Source organism: Macrotis lagotis, chromosome 1 (assembly GCF_037893015.1).
Source record: "Macrotis lagotis isolate mMagLag1 chromosome 1, bilby.v1.9.chrom.fasta, whole genome shotgun sequence".
NCBI lineage: Eukaryota > Metazoa > Chordata > Mammalia > Peramelemorphia > Peramelidae > Macrotis > Macrotis lagotis.
Window position 1 is genome coordinate 730,483,353 of NC_133658.1, and position 19,628 is coordinate 730,502,980.

The window sequence follows — 19,628 nt, forward strand, 5'->3', positions numbered from 1 at the left end:
AATAAACAGTTCCATAACATAGTAGAGGAAAAGATGACTTCACATGAAACTGCAAATCTATTATATATTATTTGTTATTCCTTTTAAATATATAATAAAGTTATTATGTTACTTTCTTTTTTTCCCTTTTTTTCTTCCCTCCTCCCCTCCCCACCCTACATGGCAATCATTAGACCCAAATATATGTATATATAATGTATGTAAAACTACTGTATGCATACTTCTATTAATCAGTTCTTTCTCTGGATAAAAACTCTTTATCCCCAAATCCACTGATAATTCTTTCAGTGCCCCTATATAAGTCTCTAAGATTGCAGGTTGCAGAACAGGTAAAATAAGTACTGGTAGAGGGAATAGGCTAAGGAGATATCTCTACCCTTAGATTCACAGGTCCACAAAAATTCTATGAGGCAGGTAGAAGAGCATGTGGTAGAATGGAAAGATGGCTGGACTTGGAGATAGGAGAGACCTTGGTTTGAATCTTGTTTCTAACTCTTAAGTAGCTGTTGTATGATCATGTAAAGAAGTAGAAGATTTGATGAATTCTGTGCAGGAGACCAAAGTCTTGCTGATTAGGGAAGGGACCAGCCCCCCAAGATCTGGCTAGTGACACAGTTGAGTTGATTATAGAGTAGCAAAAGGTCCACCTTGACCATCCTATATTCATTACAAGGATTCTGATGGGGTTGGGGGTATAGGGAGAGAAGACTGGCTCAGGTAGAATCTAGTTTTCAGAGCTTTCCTCCAAAAGGAAACCAATTTCTTTGCTCACCCAAGAGACACTTCCAAGCACTCACTTTCTCTATAATATTACCAATAAAAGGAGTAATTCACTTTTATTAAACACTTTAAATGTTTAAAATTTTTTTCTCTACAATGATCCTATATGTTGGTAAGAAGAAGCATTATCTTTATTTTAGAGAAGAGAAAACTCTACATATTAATGGAATCAGAGGACCAGGGTTCAAATCCCATCTCCATTTTTTTCCTCCATCAGTGTTCAGTGGAATTTAGATTGTCCAGATACCATTAGATAATTCTGATAACAGTTTATAGTTCTTATGTCAAGGTCACCCCTTACTTACTTTGCTGGTTAAAAAGTCATTTAATCTCACAATACCTCATACTCCCTGTATGTAAATCACAGGGATACTTTGAGACTGAATAAAATATTAACTTCTTAGGAGAACATTGTTGTGGGAAGATAAAATGTGAACATTTTAGTCTAATTACTTCAATTCCCTGGGTCTCAGTTTCCTCAACTGTTAAATTAAAGGGTTGGACTATATTATCTTGGGGATCCTCTCCAGCTCTAGACCTATAAATCTATGTGCCTGTTTGGATGTATTTGCATACATGTATGCATGCCAGAGTGGTGAAATCTCCAAATGGCCCTTTCTTGGTAAATAAATATTTCAGAACCGGAAAGTCAGGTTTTTTTGTCAATGATGTGTCTTAAGAACTTCCTTCTCCAGCCCCATGACACTGTGTAAATTATAGAATCGCTGCTTTGACAATTACAGCAATGAGGTGCACCTGCTCTGATAGCAATATCCTTTCGGTGGTTTAGCTTTAAGACAAAAGGATTTTAATTGCTCCATAGCCCCCCAAAGAAACCTATGAGAAGGTGAGAAAACTCAGCAGGAAACTTCCAAAGGAGAACTAACCAAGTTTTTTGGATCTGCTATGACAAAGCTCTTTCTTCCCATGGACAGAATTCTGTTGATCACAAGAAGACAAAGCTAAAGGTCTCTTCCCTATTCATTCTACCCTACTGTCCTGTTCAAAGAGAGATAATGATGGTTTCCATCTATCTGGCAATTGAGCTGCACACTAGCCTCCAATCACACTTCTCAAAGTCACTGAAAGTCAATACAAAGCAGTAATGGCAGATGCATCCTTTGTTACCAATCACGTCATTCTGCTCTATCACATACATTATTCAGAGAGTGAGCATTATCAAATAGCCACCACAATCAGCTGCAGTTACTGTCTATTCTGTCATTGCCTATGAAAATAAATCAAATAGAAATCACTTTAATTAGAAAGGAGGGAGGGCACTCTCCTGGGGGGGCATATAGAATCAAATCCTCCTTTTTTCCCCCTGGAGAATTTTATTTATAAATATGTATATGGTACTGAATTAAGGTTTTGATATCTATGAAAAACAAGGATTTAATTTTGTATCTTTGCCATTCAAAGAAAGCTTACTATGCTCATATGTGTAATAGCCAAATAATAGAACTTTGGTGTCCATTTTTTTATGAGATTGTCTTCAATGGGAGTAAAAGAAAATATGCCCATCATAAAAAAAAGAATTCAAAAGCTAGAGGGTTTCACAAGGAATTGATGTTCACAGTTTATCTTTCCACAACAATGTTCTCCTAAGAAGTCAATAGTTTATTCAGTCTTAAAGCATCCATGTGTATATATATATTTATATACAGGGAGTATGTGAGGTATGGTGAGATTAAAACACTTTGTTAATTAGCAAATTAAGTCAGAAGTGACCTTGATATAAGAGCTACAAACTATTATCGGGATTATCTAATGGCATCTGGACAATTTGAATCCCACTGAACACTGAAGAAGGGAAAAAAATGACAATTTGCCTAATTGTGACAGAGAGGAAAAAAAAAAGCTATTACTTCTACTTTGGTTATCTGGCTAATAAGAATAAGTGGGAACAATCATGTTTTTGACATGAACAATACTTACATTAAGAAAAAAAACTATTTTGATTCACCATTGTGCAAACAAATTGGTTTCTTAAGTTCCTAAACAAGGAAAAAAATTAGACAAATTCAATACAACTTCAGAACACAAAATAGCTTACAAATTGAAGATCTTTCTATGTGCATCATTAGTTTTAGAATCCTACAACAAGGTTTTCTCAGTTTAAAATATTTTCAAGTTCCATAATTCAATATGAACAAAGCATGAGGGCTGAACTGTGCCTCCAATCTGATAGCTCACTGATATGTTAAACACAAAAGCTTAAAGTATTTGAAGGATTTCTCAAGGGTAACACAGCAAACAGAAACAAACTACTGTTGTCAGGAAATTGGTTTCTTGATAATCGCAGAGGAAAAACAGAAGACAATAAGGATACACCTAAATATGCAATATGCTACACTATGCAAAATAATTGGGCTAGATATATCATTATATGCCCAGGTAAGGGACAAACATCTGGGATTAATGAAGTACATTTCCCAATAAAAAAAAAGAAAGCTGGTTTAAGGGGTAGTGGAAATAAAAGAGAGAGACAATAACACACAATTACAGTTTTCTTCAAATTCATGAAAAAACGAGTTGATTTCCTGGGTATCATATCAGGGTATTCTATACATCCTTCAGACTACTATAAAAAGCATCAGTCCTAAGTGTAGATGGAACTGGAGTGAAAATATTTTTACAAAAATCTGAGATTGAGTTTGAGTCGATATGAGATGGCTGTAAATAAAATCCACCCAAGGTCTCTTTTAAAATTTCTGGACATGCACCAATGGGAGACTTTTGCAGTTTTTCTTGAGTTAGTGAACACAAATGATATAGTAATCTCATCACTTAAAACCTCATAATCAATGCATTGATAACTGCCTAGAATGGTTAAAACCAGTCATCTTGACCTTCACCAGTGGATGATCAATAGACCCCACTTCCATGTTAGCCATCCACTTAAAATTTTGAATTTTCCAAAGGCAAAAGAAGGAAAGAACCTGGATGACTTTCCTAATGATTAGTTCACCTCATTTGCACATCAAAATCCCCAGAGTCCAGGCTTAAGCTGGATAGTAAAGAATCTAACTGAAGACGTGACTACTTAATTCAATAAACATTTATTAAGTAACAACTGTGGGCAACATTGTGCCAATGATGGGGATTCCACAATGAAAAATAGAGATTCTGCCTTCAAGACTGTAATTAAGCCTCTTAGAAGAATTTATAAGTATACACACACACACACACACACACACACACACACACACACACATATGTATTTACATATTAAACTTATATATTAGTATACATGGAATATATTGTGTGTATATAAAACATATCTATAATTTTATGTGTGCATGTACATATACACACATATATATTCCAAGGATAGATTTGATGGGATCAGGGAGAAATCTGGGCAAATTTTCTAGGAAAATCTGAAGAGGAAAAGAACCATTTTAGTTGGGGAATATCAAGGAAATTTTAAAGGAAAGGATTGGTCCTAGCCAGGCTTTGAATCTGCTTAAAATTTTTCATGCTACATCTTGATTTTGCTTTTAATTTTGTGGGTTTTTTCAGGTTATAGATCAAATAAATAAGCAATGGAACTGTGTCTACATATATATATATATATATATATATATATATATAAAATGAACCTCAGAATTTAGAAAATTATCTAAATAGTTCAAGGCTAAAAACTATTTTTTGCTCATTTATCTAAATATATCAGGTATATTTTAGGCTTGAAATGACTAGAAAATTGCATTCAATCACTTCTTTACTTTGAAAATATAGTCTTAGAATAACTACCCACTGTGCAATTTCAAGAAATTTCAAGAAAATGAGTAACAACCAATCAGAAAGGTTCTAATATGCCTCTGAGATACATAGGTCAATAATTTTTTGCAGATGTTACAGAATATCTCAAGAATTCAACATTGTGTATCTAGACATAGTAAGCATTACAAACTCCTAGTCACAACAAAGGGACAAACAGTGTGGCAAAGTGAATGATAAACCAGCAAGATCTGAGTTTCATTCCCCTCTCTGGCACAAACTGGTTGGTTTATGTTGGCCAAGTCAAGCAATACTGAGACTAGAATCTCTAGTAAGGGCTTTGATCTGTATTACTAGAATTTTTCTCATTGGTTGTTCCCTATATCAATGAAATCACAGATTTAATTTTAATTTTTAAAAAATCAATTTATACAAAAGGGATTATCAGGTATAATTGTGTCTATTCTGTAGCTATCTCGTATGGATCAATTTAGGTTTTTGTCTCCTTTCTCTCAGGATGTAATCTCCTTGAGGCAAGGGATATCTTAAAAAACTGCCTTTGTACACTCACTTAGCAGAGTCTAGGACAGAGTACCAAATAAATGCATGCTGTCTTTTTGATGAACTTTTGGAATACTGAATTAGATTGTAAGCTCTTTTGTCCTTTTTTGCAGCATCAACACTTAGGACAGCATCTGGTACTTTAAATAAATGTTAACTGATTGATTGGGAAAAGTTCAGGAAGACTCCATGCACCTAGCAGGTTGGAATTTTGTCCTTTGGTTTATTTGGTTAGATTTGGGGACCTGGCATAGTTGCTCTAAGGTCCATGGGAACATAAATTTAGAGTTCTATCTTCAGGGATCAACCAGGCCAAACACTCTCCCATGTCCCCACCCAATCCATTTCATAGATGAATAAGCTGAGGTCCAAAGAAATCATGGGATTTGTCCATTCAGGAAGCGAAGCAGAAAAACCAAGACTCAAACACAAGTTCCTTGACTCCAGTGCTCTTTGTAATCCTGCTTCTGGGATACATCTGGGAGTCTCAGATTTTCAGGGGGGGTTAGTCCATATGTCTTCTTCCCCTCTTGCTCTCTAGACATGAACACAACTTGTACATAAATAAGAATCCTCTCTGCAATACCTAGCCAGGTGGTCATGAAGCTTCCACCTGAAGGCTTCCTGCCAGTGGGGGGGGGGGGAACCAGACCTCTCCCAGGGCAGCCTATTACATCTGTGAAGGACTTTGGCCATCAGGAAATGTGTCTTGACATTGTCTAAATTTGTATTTCTGTAGCTTCCACCACCCTCTATATTTTGCCCTCTGTTGCTGAGTAGAATAAATCTATTCTCTTGTTAATATAACAATCTTGGAGATAGTTCTCATGACCTCCCCTTAAGACTTTTCTGCCCTAGGCTACACATCTCCAATCTTTTCAACCAGACATAGGACATGCCCTCAAGGTTCTCTTCCTACCTGTCCAATTTATCAATATCGTTTCCAAGGTTTGATATACCTGATTGAACACAATCCTCCAGATGTGATGGACTCTCTTTCAATACAGTTCAAGATAATATTCAATTTCTCAGCTACCATATCATGTTGTTCACTAATATAAAAACTTAGTCCATTAAGCACTACAGATCTTTTTGTTCAGATAAACCATTATGTAATATTGCCTCCTATTTCCTGTATTTGTAAAATTGAGTTTTTTTAAGGAATACAGCATTTTCATTGCAAACCATCTTGTGCTGAACATAAATAGAGGACTGATGAATATTTCCCAACTCACATATAAGAAATGGAGTCCCAAAATGGAAGAAGGACACAAAAATGAAGTCAGGTGAAGGGAGTATAGACCTTAGCATGGAATTAGTGAGATGATTTAAAGGGAAATAAAGAATGAGATTAGGGCAGCTTTCAAAAGGAAAAAGGACCCTTCAACTACAGTGTTTAAATGGATCCTTATGGATAAGAGATAGTCTTAAATTTCAAATATTGCAGAAGGTTCATGTTTAAAAAAAACCCATCCATTTCATTGAAAAATCTACTCATGCAACAGAGATTTTCATTGTAAATCCTTTCATTCAGCAAGTATTTATGGAACTCCAACTATGTAGGAGGTACTATGGCTATATGAAATCATATAAGAACCAGTTTTAAACTTTGAAGAACTTAAGATATAAGTGAGGAAAGAAGAAATGTAAACAAATAATTATAATAGGTCACATTTCTATAGCACTTTGAAGTTAACAAAGAACTTTCCTCAGAACAATCCTGCTAGGTAGGTTGTAAGTGAATTAGTAATTGCATGTTACAGTTGAGGAAACTGTAGTCTTTTTAATAGTCTTTTAAATTTATTTCATTTCAATATATATATACAACTATACTGAGTGTCAGTCAGGATTTGAATGCAGATTTCCTGATACCAAGGCTACATTGAGTCTTTAAGGCAGTACATATGGTCTTTTTAAACCTGGAAATAAAAGATGGTCTTTAAGGTATCCTGCATAGATTAAGTCACAAGATCCTGAAAACTACCCTGTGAGGAGAGTACTTTTTTTTTCTTTAGGTTTTTGCTAGGCAATGGGGTTAAGTGGTTTGCCCAAGGCCACACAGCTAGGTAATTATTAAGAGCCTGAGGCTGGATTTGAACTCAGGTACTACTGACTCCAGGGCCAGTTCTCTATCCACTGTGCCACCTAGCCACCCCGAGGAGAGTACTTTTGCCGATTTTATTTTTATTAATTTTTGGGAGGTAATTGAGGTTAAGTGACTTACCCAGGGTCACACAACTAGTAATATCGGAGGTCACATTTGAACTCAGGTTCTCCTAACTCCAGGGTCAATGCTCTGGGGCACCATCTAGCTGCCCTAGTCTTGTTTGTATTTCAAAATTGTTTTATTTTGTTCTGTATATTTGATTTCAATGACTAAAGAAACTTTCAGACAAAAAACTTCCATAAATGCAGATAGACAATTGCTCTTGTGAATCATAGAGAGCAGCCTGCAGACACTAGGAGATGAAATGCCTTGCCAGGCATCAGTGTATTGTCAGCACACATTGGAGAGGCTGAACCCAAACAGTCCCAATTCCAATGTTGTCTCTCTATTAACCATGCTAGGATGCCTCTAATCAGCAGCAACACTTTCATCGTTCAACAGTACAGGGCTCTATGAATTACCTCCCCAAGTGACCTTGGCCAAATTATATTTACTTCTCCAGTCCTCAGTTTCCCCATTTGCAAAATGAGGGTACTCTATGACTTCTCCCAGTCCCTCTAGGTCTAAATCCCTAATTCCATGATCGATTTTACAGATGAGAAAACTGACAGTGAAGGACCTTAAATAACCAATATACAATCATACACTGAGTGTCAGTCAGGATTTGAATGCAGATCTACTGATTCCAAGGCTACATTGAATCTTTAAGGCAGTACAGACCCAAGCACCATCTCAAATACTACTCAGACTTTTACTTTTTTGTGTTTCCAATAAACAGGTCTTAATTTGTTGAATGTTAAATTTTTTTAAAAGTTTTTTAAAAATAGAGACCCTGAAGTATAGAGGTGGATGGTGAGCTCAGGGAAAGTTTCATAATAAAGATAAAGTGTAGGATTCCAACAGATGGAAATCTTGGGGTCACTGAGCAGGCAGGAAGAAGGAAGAATAAAAATAAATGAGTTCAGGAAGAAGAGAATTGTGGTGTAGAGGAACAACTGAAGGAGAAAGGGAAAGATGAACATGGCCCCAGGGTTTCTTGAACCAGAAGAGAGTACTACAAAACTGAGTCATATAAATGGAATTCAAAAGAAGTAGAGCCATTGGAGAAAGGAAAGAAAAATAGAAGAAAAACTCCTTACCCCCCCCCCTGAATAAATGAGTCTAAGATCCAAAGATTAGCTATTTAAATGTATGAGGCAGAAGTTACAATAATTAAAAAAAGAAAAGAAATTTAAGGGACTGTTCAGTAAATTGCAGAAGGTGATTATAAGAAGAAAAATGTAAAAAGGACAGAATATCATTCCTTTGAATAGTCAATGAAGGGGCAGCTAGATGACTCAGTGGATAGAGCACTGGCCCTGGAGTCAGGAGTACCTGAGTTCAAATCCAGTCTCAGACACTTAATAATTACCTAGCTGTGTGGCCTTGGGCAAGCCACTTAACCCTTGCCTTGCCAAAAAAACACACAAAATATAGCCAATGAAACATGCAGTGGTCACCCAGTTCAAAGATTAAATGAGAATAAAGGTTTGCTTAGGTACTCTTTTAAAACCTTGAAATAAAATGCAATTAGGAGGCTGCCACCATTAATGAGTTTTCAAATGCCTCAGGCCACCAGTCTAAGTCCAAAGAGAAAGAAAGAAAGAGCAGAATGCTCATTGTATAATAGATAAGCTTCCTGCTTGGATGTCAGCCAACACAGGGGCATAGATAATGGTCACTCACAAGCAGAATAAATACAAGCACCACAGTACAAGTCATGATACAATTTCTCCTACTCTGCACGAAGATAGTTGAGATTGTCAACCTTGTTTACTGAAAATGCTTATGGGCATCTACACCTCACCTAGAAGGTCTGGGTCAAAAAATGATTATGGTCAATTGTTTAAAAATAACTTGACAACCCTACTCTCATTTCTTTCCTCTGTATCAGTAACTCCACTGCAACAAACATACCCACCTTCCCTTCTCAGTTAATTCAGTCTTTTTCCTTTTCAATTTGTCCATCCAGTATTTTATACTCTGTCAATTTGCTGAGTACTCTAATTGTTTTTTCTTCTTCTCCTTTTTGAATAAACCTCTTTAGATTCTACTCCCTAATCTTTCCAAGTGAGGAAAAGATAAAATTAGCCACTTTACTTGCCTTTGATCCAGATTAACGAGCTGGAACAGTAGATAGAGTGCCAGCTCTGGAGTCCAGAGTTTAAATCTGACCTCAAGACAATTCCTAACTGTGTAACCTTGGGTAATGCACTTAACCTCTGTTTCCTCTTTATAATGAACCTTGCCTCTAAGGTCTGGGACTTTCCCAAGAATGGTAAAACTTTTATTAATGAAAACCTAAATAATCAGAGTGCTCAAATACTTAAAACTTTCGACCTATATTACATTTTAAGACAGAGCAGCAAGTGGTAACAAAAAGAAGATGATAATAAATATCTCTGTTCACAAGAGCTATTTTCAGAGTTATAAATTCAGTCCAATCATCTGCAGTTCCTATGTTGGCAATCCATTAATGGTTATTCATGTCTCAGCATAGTCACTCTGAGACACTATAAAGTCTTGTTTCATCAAATAACTCTTTATTCTGTTTGCTGTGCTAGAAAATATACATTAATAAAGGTAAGGGACTCTTGTGATTTGGATCAGGAAGAAGAACTCCTAGAGGAAGAACTCACTTCATGGTCTTGAACCAGTGATGATAATGATCAGTACTAGGGAGCTGATTAAGACCTTAATAGAACATATGACCTGCTCAGGGTGATGCAGGTTCTGCTGAGGTGGGATTCAAATTTATCCTTTTGATCAAGCAGAGGATCCTGTCTTCTTAAAGAAGATAATTGTGCTGGGACTGAAGTTAAGAAGACTCATCTTCCTGAATTCAAATCCAGCATTAGATACTTCCTAGCTGTATGGATTATTTTTTTTTGTCAAGGCAGTGGGGTTAAGTGACTTGCCCAAAGTCACACAGCCAGGTAATTATTAAGTGTCTGAGGCCAGATTTGAATTCAGGTCCTTCTGACTCCAGGGCCAGTGCTCTATGCACTGGGCCACCTAGCTACCCCTATATGGACTATTTTTGAATCAACTTGTCATTATTCTTATAAAGGACACTAAGACGTATAAAATATTTATCTCCAGATTTATGATTTGCCTAGTAAAGTAAATGAAAGTCCTTCTACTAATATAAACCATTTGTTGTTTTTATTGACTACTTTCAGTCATTTCTGACTCTATATTGACCCCATTTGGGGTTTTCTTGTCAGAGATAGTGGAGTGGTTTACTCCTTCTCTTGCTCATTTTACAGATAAGGAAACTGATGTAAATAAGGTCAAGTGACTAAGGTGATGGAGCTAGTAAGTACTTGGGGTTAGATTTGAAGCAAGAAAAGTCTCGTTGATTCTCAGCCCACTTTACCTCCCAGCCACCCCATGTAGATCCTAGACAATAATAATAATAATAATAATAACTAGCATTTATTTAGCTCTTTTAAGGTTTTCAAAGTACTTTACAAATATTTCATTATCCCCCTCTCAACCTTAGGAGATAAGATGATACTATTATCAACATAAATATCTCGTTTTATCCTGGAAGATAGGTGCTATTATTGTTTACATTCAACAAATGAGGAAAATGTTCAGGAGTACCTGAGATTAGATTTGAACTCACATCTTCCTGACTCCAGGCCCAGCTCTCTAGCCTCTGTGCCACTGTCTGTCCCAAATTACGACTTATTCTGTAACTTATAGTCTCATGGTATTCTGGGGATACTGAGAGATCAAGTGCCTTTGTTTAGGGTCTCTCAGCCAGTATGAGTCAGAGCACTTGAACTCAGATTTTCTGACAGTGCCCTACTTTACACAGACAAACCACTCACTGATCAGAGAGATAGTATGGCTTTCTTCAGGTGACCACTGAAAAAGCAAGAATTGAAAAACTTAGTCTCTTGATTCACACCCTGGTGGGATATAAAAAGGTGTTCCCTGGAGGATGCAATGAGAGGATGTAGCATTGGATGGCTACCACCTCCTAAGATGATATGTAGATTCCTTCCTTCTACCCTAAAAACCTTCATAGCCAAATACATTTATAAATGAAGATGTACAGCATCCCATCCTTTCCTCAAAGTAAGTGGGACACTATCATACCACTTCCATGGATACATGGGCAGGAAGGGATGTACAGTGAGAGACCTGGTACCTCCCTCTGAGTGTGGATTGAGATCTAGTAGGGATCAGATCAGAAGATCCAGCTTCAGACTGGAGTCAACTCAAGAGCCTTATGTCTCTCAGTCGGTAGGACTAGGTGGGTTCAATTAAAAATTGTCCCATGGTGGCTCCAGAAATAGGAAAGCTGGGAAAGAGAAAGCGTGGACAAAGATTAAATAGCAATTGTACCTTATTACAGTGTATCTAATTTAGATTCAGGTTTTAGTTCTCACGGTGGGGGGGGGGGGGTAGATTGAAAGCTTCCCCGGAGAGGCCATTCCATTTTGGTAGACCTCATTAAGAAAAGTCCTTTTTGTACTTATCCTAAATTTTTCTCTCCTTCACTTCATTCTATTCTAGTTTATTATCCTTTGCCCTCTGCTAAATCAGAGATATCATTTTCCAATGCTTCAGAATAGCTTTCTGACCCTCCTGCTTAGTGTTTTTTCCCCCTATAGATGTCTTTTATATGTGATCCTTTACTTCTTTCTCTGTAACTTTTAATCACTGCCATTGCAAGAGCTTCCTACATCTCTTCTAATTTATAAACATTCATCAGATAATGAGGTGTTCAGGGATCACTTGACAGAGAGGCAATTACAAGCGTACAAGTTTGGGGGATTCATAAGATGATTGCAAAGTAAAAGACAGATGCAAGGGGACTGGGAGGTATTTATGCAACCAATCTCAGGGCTGCTGTTATTAAGTCACTTCTTAAGACATTTTACAAGAAAAGCAAAAGTCGACCAATACCCATTTATTAGTGTCTCCTATATGTCAGGCCCTGTGATACATACTTTGGAAACAATGGCAAAAATGAAATAATTCTTGTCCTCAAGATGTTTACATTTTATCAGCATAAAAGAGAAGGAATTCTATTTGTTAAATGAAATGAGGGGAAACTCTTGGTAGAATTAAATACTCATCCATTAGCCAGATTTCTAAGTTACAGTGAAAAAGCAAATGCAAATGATTCAACAAAAATAGAAAATATGGGAAAGGCCAGATATTAACTAAAGTTATTTGTGGTTCCAGGTTGTCAAGATGCAAGATAAAGAGATTTTGGATGGTTCTCTGGGATCACAGAGATTTAACAAAATCTCCCCATGATTTTGGAGATTTTTTTGAAGACTGTCTTAGAAGTATTGTATATCCTTGGGCTAGATTTCTTGCAGGTGGTCAGAAGAGCTAGTTGTTTGAGGATTCTTATTGGCTTTGAGAAACAGAGACTTCAACCTGAGTTTAATATAATTAACAAAGGGAGGCAAAAAGTTAAGCATTGGATATAAATAAATGAGCTTTTGGAACAGAAAGAATGAGGACAGAAAACGGGGAAGTGGAAAGTGTGGTCTGAAATTGGGATCAGACAAACTGGACAGTTTTAGCATTTGGTGAAATTAAGATTTAGTCAACAGTTCTTTCCCTGGTTTTTCCAGAGCACAGGGATGATCTGGAGCATGAGCCCCATGTTGTTTAAATGTGCATTCACATTTTATGCTCCTTAATACTTCTATTAAATTACATAGCCATCAATAGTGATGTCTATCACTATTCTATATGCCGATAGGGCAAGGTTGTCTATGCCTACAGAGCAGTTAGGTGGTATAGTGGATAGAGTGCCAGGGGTGGAGTTAGAAAGACTCATCTTCGTCTTCAAATCTTGCCTCTCTAACTGTGTGTGCAAGTCACTTCATGCTCAGTTTCCTCATCTGTAAAAGAAGCTGGAGAAGGAAATGGTAAGATATTCCAGTATCTGGCCAAGAAACCAAACACAGAGTCACAAAGAGTCAGTCATGATTGTACAACTCAACATCAATAACAACTGTGCCTATAATAATCTCAAGATTAAAGATTGAGAGGGGAAGCTACGCCTTGAGGAAAAAAATATTTCCCTAATTTATGTCAAATTGGAACTGAGCCAATTAGAGAATTCTCTAATTTTGGAATTTTTTCAGGATATTCCAGAGTATGTCTGCTAGATTTCCTCTGACCCAACTGAGAGAGAAAAAGAGAAATAATAAGAAGAGTCAATAGCAGATACATGGGTGAAAGATGGTGTGATTATACCCAAGTATACTTAAAAGGCAGAGTTCAACCCTCTGCATCATACCTCTGCAATCTACACTGTTTGGGGATGTTTTGTTGAACATTCTATTAATGAGACATATAGCAACTAGACATGTATTTTATAAGCCCAATATTTTCTGTTACCTGTGAATTAGTTTACCCCTGCTGGTGCTATCTCTCATCCTAGGGTATGCACATTTTGTGAAGGTCATTTAAATATAAGAGCCACACAAGTCATTCTTACCTATGTAATTCAAGTAAAAGAGAAGCCATCAAAAATATACTTTAAAAAAACATAAAATCCCCCCCAACCCCCCCAAATACTTCAAAACTGGCAAATCCATTATTTTATTTGATTTATCTAACAGTTTGGGGGAGACAAATTCACTGTCTGGGAATTTTTTTGTGTGTCTGGGAATTACAAATTGCATTTAGAATTGAAAAGGACTGTAGTGGTCATATGATCCAACACTTCTTATTTTTACATATGATAAAATTGACATTGAGAAGGTATAAAGCAACCTTCTCTTTGATCCTTTTAAAGATCTTTAAGTAAAATCCAATAAATTCAAATGAATTAATATAAATAAAAAAAAAGTTGACTGTGAAGTAGCAATGTCCCTGGTTAAGCTTGTTTCAAAAACAAAATCTTTTCTGAAATCTGTCTAACCTATACTGTTTTCCTCCTTTACTGCATTTCAAAGCCTAGTACAAACTAATTTTAACTATTTTCTAGCCCCCAAGGACAACCCTTGTTCTAATATCTATCCTTTCCTACACTTGAAAAAGATTTTTCTCTAAATCTAGCTATACTCACCATCAAGTGTGTTTCTTTTCCCCATTAGACTGCAATCTGTTGTCCCATCCCTCCCAGGGAATGATTAACATCTTTTTTTACCCTCAAAACCCAGTGTACTGAACCCTGCCTTCACAAGGTGTTGCTGAAAGGTCCAAATGAGGTCAGGGATTTGTCGATGTTGTGAAAAGCAAGCAATATAACACACAATATAAATTACCTTTGGAAATTCAACTTCATTTTGTTTATCATTCCTTCTGTTTTATGAGATTTAAGTGAATTCTGATTTTAACAGAGCTTGGTTTATCTCCTTGACATACCGGTTGAACTTAAATTGGGAATAAACAAGTATTCTTTTAATAACAGGCTTGGGAAGACCATGAGATTTATTAAACCTCTAGAGTGGACCTGATGGTACGCAGGTGATGAAGAGGATAGAGTCCAGGGTTAGCAACAGAAAACTCATCTTCCTGAGTTCAATTTTTTTCTCTGACACTTGGGTAGCTGGGTGACTCTGGGTAAGTAACTTTACCCTACTTGACTCAGTTTCCTCATTTGTGAAATGAGCCAGAGAAAGGAAATAGCAAACCATTCCAATATCTTTGCCAAGTAAAACCCTGAAGGATCATGAAGAGTCAGAGACACAATTGAAATGTATTGGAGATAAAAAGAAAGGTAAAAGAAAGTACCTGCTCTTGCAGAGCTAATCTCCTGAGGAAGACCAATGTGTGAAAGTTATACACAAACAAGCTATATTGGGGGGAGGGGTATTGAGGAGAGAAGGAAATAACCATCAGAGGAAAGATGCTAGAATTAAGAGACATCACCAGGAAAGGTTTCTTGTAGAAGGTGGGCTTAGTTAGGACTTGAAGAAGTCAGGGAAGTCCTTAGATGGAGTTGAGGAAGGATAGCATTTCAGGCATGGGGATGAAGAAGGGGGAGAATGTAAGATGTAAAAAAGACTGGAAAGGTCAGGATCAGGGTCCAGGTGGAGGTTAGAAAGAACTTGAAAAACTAAACAAGATATTTGTATTTGATCCTGGAGATGAAAGGAAGCTACTAGAATTTACTAAGAAGGGAGAGTGCTGTAGAATCATAGATTTAGAGCAGAAAGAAAAAAGTATTTTTTCCCCTAACCTCTCACTTTGAATGGGAAAGTGATTTGCTCATGTTCACAGCCAAAGTAAGCAGCCTAGCTGAGACTTGAATGCAGGCACTCTAATTCCAAATCCTGGGCACTTTCCACAAAGGGGCAGCACCAATACTGCATTGGTCATTCTTAACAATAAATATGGTTACAAACAAAATGGTGGTTTTTATAGGCACACAACTGGTAAGGGCCATTAGTCATGTGCCATTACTTACAATCACATATACACAGATGATAATTGCCAATGGCTTTATAGTCTCAGGCTAACGATTATAGTATGTTCATAGATTGGGGTATATTAGAAATGAAGCGAGGGGGAATCAATGGATGTCTGAGATGCAACACATTAGAATTCTCTCCCTCTGGCAAAGTTCAAATTGCAGCAGCAGTGTAAGGATTCCCTCTCAAGAAGTCTAGATTCTGCTTTGAACACTAATAAGGTAATCCAGGAGGATGGGGAGTAAAGGTAGAAGGGGAGTATGAAGCAAAAACATAACCTTCAAATGGCTGGAATGTGTATTCTGGCTGTCAGTAAGACAGTTTTTGGATGTCAGACTCACCTTGTCTATTGAAATCTTGGAGGTTTTTCTGCTTCAGTCTGTAATAGAAAGACAGCAGGGCAAGTAGAGCCAAGTGAGCTGAGCTATGTGCTAATTTCTGAATTGTGAGTTTTCACCCCTGCTCTAGTCCTGAATGTGAAAGAGCAATTTGTTTAATCTGTTTCCTCAATTATAAAATGAAGCTAACAGTAATCACCTACCTCAATCGGTGCTGGAGAAAGAATTCATAAAAAGATGATTGAAAAACATGTCACAAAATGTAAATGGCTTTTATAAACACTTAGCTATCATCTAGAATTATTTGTTGGGTGACAGCTGTATAAGGTGCTTTTCTAGGCATTCTACAGTCTATGGAAGGCACCACTAAAGTCTGAAGCATGTCCAACACCAACACTAAACACTTAGTTTTTTTTTAAAGGTTTTTTGCAAGGCAATGGGGTTAAGTGGCTTGCCCAAGGTCACACAGCTAGGTAATTATTGAGTGTGTGAGACCGGTTTTGAACTCCTGAGTCCAGGGCCAGTGCTCTAGCCACTGCACCACCTAGCTGCCCCAACACTTAGTTTTGACAGCAATCCTAGTCACTGGCTAATGTTCAGCATGTATTTATGAAATCAGCAATTTTGTATTTAACCACGTAATGTCAACAACAGCCAAAGACTAATGGATTGATATATGGATCAAATGTTTTCAACATGTTAGTTTAATTTTTAGTAGATTTTTGATTGCCATGATAAGCTGATTAATAATATCATCATTGGCCATAAGATTGGCAGGCAATAAGCTAGGAACAAAAGCACCACACACACACACACACACACACACACAGCATCATACTAATTTTCTCTTCGAGGGCCGTATTTTCTGTGCAAAGACTACAATATAGAAGCTTGGAAAATGCCAATTTCATCTAAGGAGTACAAGATCAAATCGCTATAGTATCAATTCATCATTGGGCCCCAGTTTTAAGGCACATGACTTGAAATCAATCACCCTATTCAGGCCCATGATCAGGGGCAACCTGCATTAACCTAACCCTAGAGCACTATACAGATCTGACTTCATTGACTGAGGACTTATTCAAAGTTCCTTCTTTCTATCCTCTGGCTCTGCAGTACTGTTTTGTAAGCTCTAAAAAAAGTTTTTGCTTCTGCATTTGCAAATGGGGAGAAGGGCTCTTGCTTTTTCTCCAGTACTTCTCTATGTTTCCACTCAATACCCATTTCATTAACAAAACACCCATAAGTCCAAACTGACACCCAATATGCTAAACCATACTAGCTATTAAACACGTTCAGCAGTGGTCAAAAGAAGTCATGGTACCCTTTTATGAGACAGGTAAATCATTAGTGATTTCAGGCAATTAAATATTCATACTCCTCCTTCTAGCTATCAATACTCCAGGTTGGCCTTTGTGCTAAATATTAGATATATCGTACTCAAAACTGCCATCAGATCCTACAAAATTACATTAATATAGTCTTATCACAAAGGTCCTTTTGTAATGCATTTGCAATTCCTTTATTAAAGATGAGAACTGAAATAACGATCCAACTAGACCCATTTGTTCTCTTAAAAATCCATTACCTAACTACTTCTTCTGGAAGTACAGAGATAGCTTTGATATACCACAGTTAAGACATTTAAATTTGAGGATCCTCACCCAATTTTGGTTAAAGTCAATTGATTGCAGTGGCTTTTTAATCAGTAAATTTCAAAATCCTTATCACTGTAGCCATTTCAAAATTGGGAAGCACTAAATCATAATTCAACTTGAATTTTATTAAATTAAGTAATCTTTTTTTTTTGCAAGGCTTAAGGGTTAAGTGGCTTGCCCAAGGCCACACAGCTAGGTATTAAGTGTCCGAGGCTGAATTTAAACTCAGGTACTCCTGACTCCAAGGCCAGTGCTCTATCCACTTTGCCACCTAGCCACCCTAAATTAATTAATCTTAAATTCATTTCAAGAAAACATGTTTGTCATGCTTGTCTTTTTCAGTTTTCAAAAGAACTATGATGAGCTTCACTCCTAGAAATGAAATTACAAGATTTCAAGAGAATTCACTACTGTCGTTCAATCCCAAAATATTTGGTTTGGCAGGTGTTTTTCTTATTTTTTGTCTTGATCTTTCCATGACTTCACAAACTGTAGCAGTGACACTGACATTCTTACTGTAGGTAGGAAAGCTTCCTACTTGAATTTACATTGATTTTTTGAAATGAACTACACAGAAGTAATTTAACATAGTAAATAAAATTCATGCCAGTTTCAAGAAACCATATGCATTAAAGCTATTAATTATAGCTACACAGATTTAATCTACTAAAGTTTAAAATTGAACTATATAACATTTTTGGGATATCTTATAATATATATATATATGTGCATATATATATATGTGTGTGTGTGTGTGTGTGTGTATTTGGCTATATAAAATATATGTACATAAATTTATATATTTTCAAGAGTGCCTGTATTAACCTGATCCCAGAACATCACACAGATCTGACTTCACTGATTGAGGTCTTAATCAAAGTTTCTTCTTTCCTTTTTCAATATAAGTGGATGTAAAAATTGGGATAAATGTATAAGTATCCAAAACAATGGAAAGATGACAAACTTAAAAATGATAATTGAATAGAAAGATATCTCTTTAAATATATATGTATATGTGCACACACATATATTTCTATAATGACTCAAGGATTTATAATACCATTAAACAGGCAAGCTTTGAAAAAAACTCTGGTTCCAGAGTAAGCTAAAAATCAATTCTTGTTAAATTATGATAATAAAAACTGATATCTCTATAGAATTTGAAGGTTTGCAGAGCACTTCACATAAATCATCTCACTGAATCCCCCAACACCAACAATCCTATGAGAGATACTATAGGTGTTACTAACTCTCATTTAATAGATGAGGAAACCAAGCCTAGAAAGGGTTAAGTGACTTGCCAGTAGTTGCAAAATAAGAAACAGAGTCATTTCTATCCTCAAACTCTAGGTTCATTCGACTACACCAGGTGCCTCACAATAAAGATTTCAGTGGCAGGGATTGGGGATGGGAGGAGTGAGGTGGACTGAACAGTAGACAAAAAAAACAATTAATAAACTTTTTTATGAGCGAGTTAATTTTTTCAGATGTGACTGTCAAGCTGATACAAATTTTGAAGACACAATAGAAAGGTTCAGAAATAGTACACATATTTATAGGAAAAAAGATGGCAAATGATGTGGTTTGTTTTCTTGCGCTCTTGCAGGAGGAGCTTGGGGGACGAAGGAGCCTGCACACTGATGAGCGACTCGTGGCCAACATGCCTGAATACAGTGACAGGCATCAGGAGTTGTAGTAAGTAGTAAAGCTCGGGGGCTGCCGGGTACACAGCGCACCAGCAGCTGGTGTTATGGAAGCCCAAGTTATATTTAGGAAAAGTGACATTTTCAAGTCGTTTATTTGAAGAATTTTATTCACTGGAAGATTTACATCTTATGCTCTCCTCCAGGGTTTGTGTCTGGGTTGCCTGTTTCTCTTCCTCTTTTTTCCACAGATCATTAAAACTTGGATATGAAGCTGCCTCTACACTGGCAGGTTTCACATTCAACACCATTAA

General features: G+C 36.7%; 1 protein-coding gene across 5 annotated transcripts in view; it reads right to left on the reverse strand.

Annotated features, from left to right (window-relative positions):
• The window catches only part of MTUS2 (microtubule associated scaffold protein 2), a 675,509-nt gene that overhangs the window by 290,642 nt on the left and 365,239 nt on the right, over nucleotides 1-19,628 (reverse strand). The window lies entirely within an intron of this gene.